This window comes from Montipora foliosa, chromosome 7 (genome assembly GCF_036669935.1).
Source record: "Montipora foliosa isolate CH-2021 chromosome 7, ASM3666993v2, whole genome shotgun sequence".
Lineage (NCBI taxonomy): Eukaryota > Metazoa > Cnidaria > Anthozoa > Scleractinia > Acroporidae > Montipora > Montipora foliosa.
Window position 1 is genome coordinate 28,700,180 of NC_090875.1, and position 7,500 is coordinate 28,707,679.

Genomic DNA, 7,500 nt, shown 5'->3' on the forward strand with positions numbered 1-7,500 from the left:
TGCTAAAGTTCCCTGCTTCACGTTTATTGTTTATTATCACCGTTTACTTAACGCAAGAAACGAAACTCATGCAGATTAATAAGGTTTGCGCAGTTAATTGGATTTACTCTTACCTTAACCTAACGCTAACCCTAATATAACACTAACATTATTGTTGGAAATAGGTCTCAAATGCTTAGACTTGGATATAAAAATTGGGCGTACACAAGTGAGTGCTAGTTGTTACGAAACCTGTTCCAAACCTTGTGCTGTCTGCAAGAAAAAAACCGCATCTTTGATTTGTCTTTAATTTTAGGGATGGAGAAGAGTGGCACAGGTTAAGACAAATTATTTCTCCCAAAGTGATGCGCCCAAAGACTGTAGAAGAAAATCTTGATAACTTCAACGCTGTTGCCGACGATGCTGTTTCAAGATTTGTGAAGCTGAAGGAAGCTTGCGGACCAGATGGATTACATTCCAGACTTGGAAGGAGAGTTGTCGAGATTTACCACAGAGAGTAAGTGATAGTTATATTTAGATTTATATTAGACGTTGTATGTAATTTGAAATTGCTGACCCTTCTGTAGTTTTAACTATGAAAGGAGTGAATAAACTGATTATTATAAGTACGAAATGTTCTCACGTGACGTCATCGCCGCCATGTTGGACCATAAAAGGAGGGTTTCACGTGACGTAATCGCCGCCATGTTGGTGGATGAAAACAAAAGATCTCTCATTGGGTTCTTTTGTTCGTCCATCAAAAGTCATACCTTTCTGTATTGTTATTGGTGTCACTACAGTTTGGTTGGAAACGTCCTGTACTGTAAAATTCCCTTAAAGTACCTATGACGCTTATTTTTTCCGTTGAAATATCTATAGTGTCTGGAGTGTAGTACTTAAAGTGGTACTATGATAAAAAAAATCACGTCCTTTTTTTCTTCAGATTTTGAAAGTGTGTTTGCTTAACATCTGCCCGGCAAAATTTTGAGCTTTGATTTTTATCCAAAGGTTGTTTACTTTGAGTATAAGTTTTGGATTTCATGGTCCGCTATTACTCACGTTCAAAACTGACCGACTGGATCTCATTGGGTTGGATCTAGGGAAAATTGACGTCACTCACTCAATAGCTTAAAATTTCAGCGTGTAAATGCAGTTTATTATTGTTTATCAGCTTAAAACAAAAGAATGGAAATTTGTCAGTCATTATCATTATTGTTATTAAGCACGAACGAGACCAAAGGACCCATGCAATGCAAAGTGCCGCCCAAGCAAAAAATTTAGTTAAAAAGGCTAAAAAGTACACAATAATGTCAGCATATATGAATATCAAAAAGAACAATTTAGTGTGCGCTACGAAAGATGGCATGCCCTTGATCTCACAAAAGACCAAGTGCACGGGCTTGCCACGTCAAATCTTGTTCGCAAAATGCTTGTCAGAGTTTGTTTCAAAAAGTTTTAAAAAACTTTGATACTGGAAAGGCTACTCTTAGGCACAGAGTTACAAGTACAATTCCATAGGTTGACAATGCTATTGAGATAAGAAGCGACAAATTTTCCATTGTCCAAAAAATCAACAACGAGAGGCTCTACGGTAAGACCAACACAAAGATCAGCTGTTGCAAGGTTACTCAGCAAGAGTTTGGACGGCAGATGAAGCGAAGACTCGCTGCAAAGAGCGACTATGATCAGAGTATTTCCAAGAAATGCCGTAATGGATAGAAAAGTGTTTAAAATTGAGATAAATGTCAACTGGCCGTGTATTCCAGCACTTAAATCTCGTGAGCAATATAGTTGTTGAAACGTCGTATAAATGTGATCTCCTTTTCGTCTTCAGAAACGTTTGCTGTAGCCATTAATCTGCCGCAGCGATATGACTATCTGAAGTGTTGGCGCGACTTTAACTTCAAGCTGAAATGCCTCAATCAAAATTCATGTTTTTAATTTATTACAAGTGACATCCATGAACAATAGATTTCGTAAAACTGAATTTAACTAGGCTGGCAGATTGTTTTACTACCAATGACTGACTTTTCTTCCACAGTTTAGGTGTAGTAGCAATTTTTGTTTCATGATGAATACCGCGATAAGGGCAAAAATATACATTAATTTCATAGTCAAGTGAATTACTTGGTTGCAACATGTGCAAGCTAGCATTATCCATTTCACGAAATCTTTCTTCAATTCAGAAAACTTCCTGTTAACCTTATAAGTAATTTATTCCTCAACTTAAATTAAACCTGTCATATTTTGAAAGACGACCTTTTACTGCATGAACAAATAGTGCTGATTGACAACTTATATCACGTCATGATATCGCGTGTACTTAACGTTATCGATATTAATTCCCGATGTCTTTGAGAAAAAAAGCTCCTCTGCGGGAAAATTGAAGATCATATCCACTTTTTTTTACCCTTTTACTTTCCACTTTTTTTTACCCTTTTACTGAAGGGAGCATTTCTGTAAAACTGGCGATAAATACACAACCTGTGATCAGGCGTTCTCAGTTTTCAACAGAAGGGGACTGAAGAAAAAAAACGCCTGATACGAGTCACCTGCTCGTAGCCCAGAATCTTGACACCTTTCGGATTGGTCGTAAAATAAAAGAGTTTACCATCACGCCTTTGTGATTGGTTAAGCGATTGAATATCTAACTTCCGGTGCAATTTTAAACACGGCGACTGGCGGTTCCAAATAGATATACGTATTTATTAAAAACTGGATCATTGGATAATGCAATTCAAGAGTTTTGATTGGCTAAGCAATCATGGGTTATGAGCCATTATACCATGATCTACAAACACGGAAAGCATACGCGAGAGTTTTTGGGCCTTTTTATTTTTGTTGTAGTCTTGTTTGCTATATTTTGGGGGCGTTTTTCATAAAACAATTACTCCACTCGCGCTTGTTGGATATGAGATGATAATAGCCAACTCGGCGCTACGCGCCTCGTTGGCTATCTATCATCTCTTATCCAACGCGCGCTCATGGAATAATTGTTAAATATGAAGCGAATTTTCAGCCCGGAGACCGTAATCTTTAGCAGCTATATCTCCGTCTCTTCAGCATTTTATTAACAATTGAATACATCCGGAAGATCATCTGCTAAAATGAGGTTTTAACCATAATTCTGATGTTATTGGGTAAGAGCGTCATTTACCAATTGAAATTGATTCCGAAAGTGTCAAAAAAATAATGCGCAGTTGTCACAGTTGTGGGGAGTCCCCAGGAGTATATCTTCAGCTCAAACAAGTATTATCACTTAGTAGCCAAGTTCCACGTTTCATAACTTATGTTTTAACTTGAGAACCCGAATCTATATAACATATTAATAACGAAAAGGCACTTTTCCCTGCATTTCTCCGGAATGTCAATAATTTCTGAATTCGACATCAGGTGGTAAAATTTTACTACAGAAATTTCCATCTTTGTGATACGGTTTTGGTATCACCATAACATGTATAAACGTATCGAACTTTGAAGCTCCCGCTTTGGTCATGCCCAGTGAAGTTGATCGCGCAATGAGGGATTGGTGACGAGTGACGTCACTTCAACTGGTCGTGTATTCCAGCGGTTAAGATCTGTGAGCAGTAGAGTTGTGTAAAAATCGTAACCATGTTTTGCTTTTTGTCGTCAGAAACATTTGCTGTTGCCATTCAGCCCTGCAGCCATAAGTTAACTACAGGATGGAAAGCCTTGATCAAATTAAAACTTATGCTTAACTTTTTTTTTCTTTTTATTTCCTTCATTTGTTTTCTTCATTTGTCGAATTATTCTTATTTTTTATTTTTTTAAATTTATTTACTTTTATTGAAGTTTACATTACACTTAAATACCAAGATACATATAAAAGAAAAAGAAAACAAACACAACTTATAATCTGACATACCAGCCAGAACATTTGTCAAATACGCCATATATGAACTAGCAGCTTAGACAAACAAGAGATGGAGCTGGTTTGACTGCCAAAGACTTGCCTTTTTTAACTCGGGATTAGGAGTACTTTATTTTTTCTTGTTTGATAGTAAAAATTGAAAACGGGACAAAAATAGGAGTAAGTGATCCATCTTATTAGCGCGCACGAAATAATTTATTCCCCAACACAAAGAAAACTGACAAGTTTGAAAGACGATGTTTAAGCAAGCAAACAATAATTGTGGCTAAAATATTTCAAAAAGAGAGCAGGTTGAAGATAGTTTTTATGCTACCGAGTAAATCTGGTGAGCCGTAGAGTTGTTCAAACGGAGTAAAATAGTTCTGCTTTTTGTCTTTACAAACTTTTGCTGTAGTCATTACTCTGCGATAGCAACACGATACCGTGGAAGCGTGAGTTTAACAACAAGCTGAAAAGATATGATCAAAATTCACGCTTTTTAATTTGTCAAACATCCCATCACTGAGCTATCGACTTCAGTGGAAGTACAATTTAAGTTGCTGAGCAGCTGGTTTTACCAGCAAAGAATGATTTTTTTCACACACTTACATGTAGGAGTTTTTAAACACAACAATATTATCCAGCTATTGGGCTAGAAACTAGTATTTTCAATTTCAGAAAATATTTTTTAAATTCTGGAAACTTCTGGCTGCCGTTGTAGGTGATGTATTTCTCCACACAAAGTAGACATGTCATGTTTTGAATGACAAATCTTATGTGGACAAATGGAAATGGCGACTGATGCCATGAACATTTCACAACAGAGAAGTTCGTATCGTACGATATGTTACCTTTCTGTATCCAAACACCACAAAGATCTCTCATCTCGGATTTCTGCTTGGGTACTGCTCATCCTAACTCCATCATGTTTAAATAATGCAGTCCACCCGAGGTAGAATTGGCATTTATTCAGTTTTTTCGTTTCGCTATTGAAGATTACAAAGAAATGTTAATAAAGTACAACTTCACTTTTGATTTACAACCGTTGTTACTCCACCAAAAAATGAAATTTTATTAACATACAAGCAACTTGAACTAAACTGAGTATCACTCTTAGGTTAAACTACACCTATTGGAGAATAATCTTATTCGTTAACCATCGTTTTTTTTTTTCGCGATAGGCTAAGGATGATATATTTCCATATGAGCTTACTTGATTAACAACAAAGTAGTTGTCTGAGTGTGTCCTTCACTGCTTGCCTCACTTCTTCTATCTTCCAGCTGTAAAGAATCGGGTTTAATGAGGAGTTTAAGAAAACTAAAGTAAATGTGTAACTCCAAGCGAGAGCAACAGATGAAGACGGCTCCGAATGAATGATCAAAGTTACTGGTATTACTTGTGGTAGATAACAAACGACTAAGGTAAATTGCAACCACAGTGCAGTGAAAACTGCCGTCCTGTATCTCGCTATGTTCAATTGATTGGTTTGGTTCAGTTGTTGAACTTGGTCTTGTACTTGGAGTTGATGATGACGAAGGTTGACGAAAATCTTCGCGTAACAGAAGATCGAGGTTAGTAAACATAGTGAAACAACTATATTGGTGTACCGTGAGGTTATTATGGGATCCGAATAAAACCTCATTGATGAAGAGACAATGGACACAACCCAACATGTAATTACGACAAGGTTGATTCGCTTCAAAGTTACAACTTGTCTGTATTTCAGACGCAACAACAGGGCGAGAAGTCTGTCCACACTTATCACAGTAACTGTCAACAGAGACACCCCACACAAAATGGTGCTTGTAACAAAAACTGGGTCCAATAAGTAGAGACAAATATTCCAATGTTCCTGCAATTTAGTCACCAATAAAGTAACATAGAGTGGCTCCGAAATAAGACCAACGCAAAGATCAGTTGTTGCAAGGTTTCTTAGCAACACTTTGGATGGTGTATGAAGTGACGACTCCTTGCGGAGAGCAATTAGAACCAAAGTGTTTCCAAGAAATGCAGTAATAGACAGAAAAGCGTTTAAAGCTGAGATAAATGTCAACTGGCCGTGTATTTCACCACTTAAATTTGACGAGCAAAAAATTTATTCAAAAGTCGTAGAATCGTTCTGCTTTTCGTGTCGAGAAGCGTTTGCTGTAGCCATCACTCCGTGGCTACATGCATCTGTTCGTGTTGGCGTGATGTTACAAGCTCAAATGTCTTGATCAAAATTTATGCTTTTTAATTTACTATACATGCCATCCACTAGGTACCAATAAACCATATTCATAATCTCAGTATTGGACCGGAACTAGCTTGCAATGGAGGCTAATGCGGGGGAACCTTTTCAAATGCAAATACTTTTTAATATATACCCCACATTAGCTTCCATTGCAAGCTAGTTCCAATCCAATACTGAGAATACGAATATGGTGTATTTGCATGGAAAATAAAGCAATTTAACCAGCCGAGCAGATGGTTTTTTTTGCTAAAGACTGACTTCTTTCCACAATTTAGGAATATTAACGATTTTATGTCTTATGATAAATATCGAAAAAGGAACAAGATACAAATTTATAGTCAACTGTGCTATTGGGCTCTCAGCTTCGATTTTTCGTTAATACATGAAATTCTTTTCTTAATACGGGAAACGTTCTGTTATTCTTATAAGTAATTTATTATTCAACCCAAAGCAGACATGTTTTGAAAGACTCAATGAATTAGGACAAACGACTGATATCACGAACATTTCAAAACAGGACAGTTTGCTCAAAGATGTCCGATACAACTAAAAACATGTTCGATCTAAAAGGAGGAGTAAAATGCCTATATCTACCGTTTAAATACTAAAATACGTTTAACAACTGTATTTTTAAGTGGTTTTGAACAATATTCTCGTTGGGTGCCCCTGAGAGTTTACAAACTTTTGCTGTAGTCATTACTCTGCAATAGCAACACGATACTGTGGAAGCGTGAGTTTAACAACAAGCTGAAAATATATGATCAAAATTCACGCTTTTTAATTTGTCAAACATCCCATCACTGAGGTATCGACTTCAGTGGAAGTGCAATTTAAGTTGCTGAGCAGCTGTTTTTACCAGCAAAGAATGATTTTTTGCGTCACACACTTACATGTAGGAGTTTTTAAACACAACAATATTATCCAGCTATTGGGTTAGAAACTAGTATTTTTAATTTCAGAAAATATTTTTTAAATTCTGGAAACTTCTAGCTGCCGTTATAGGTGATGTATTTCTCCACACAAAGTAGACCTGTCATGTTTGGAATGACAAACAGTATGTGGATAAATGGAAATGGCGACTGATGCCATGAACATTTCAAAACAGAGCGGTTTGTATCGTAGGATATGTTACCTTTCTGTATCCAAACACCACAAAGATCTCTCGGATTTCTGCATGGGTACTGCTCATCCTAACTCCATCATGTTTAAATAATGCAGTCCACCCGAGGTAGAATTGGCATTTATTCAGTTTTTTCGTCTCGTCATTGAAGATTACAAAGAAATGTTAATAAAGTGTAACTTCAGTTTTGATTTACAACCGTTGTTACTCCACCAGAAAATGAAATTTCATTAACATATGTACAAGAAACTTGAACTAAACTGAGTATCACTCTTAGTTTAAACTACAGCTTTTGG

The 7,500-nt window shown here is 36.6% G+C and overlaps 1 protein-coding gene and 2 pseudogenes across 1 annotated transcript in view; 1 reads left to right on the top strand and 2 right to left on the bottom strand.

The window, feature by feature from the left end:
• LOC138010061 (cytochrome P450 10-like) overlaps positions 1-7,500 on the top strand; it is a 31,570-nt pseudogene that overhangs the window by 1,151 nt on the left and 22,919 nt on the right.
• LOC138011702 (beta-4C adrenergic receptor-like) lies at positions 4,803-6,100 on the bottom strand (annotated as a pseudogene).
• LOC138011701 (melanocortin receptor 4-like) overlaps positions 7,188-7,500 on the bottom strand; it is a 1,392-nt gene continuing 1,079 nt past the window's right edge. Inside the window, exon 1 of the mRNA XM_068858837.1 lies at positions 7,188-7,500. This exon is cut by the window's right edge and continues 1,079 nt beyond it. The gene's annotated coding sequence lies outside the window, so the exon portion shown is untranslated.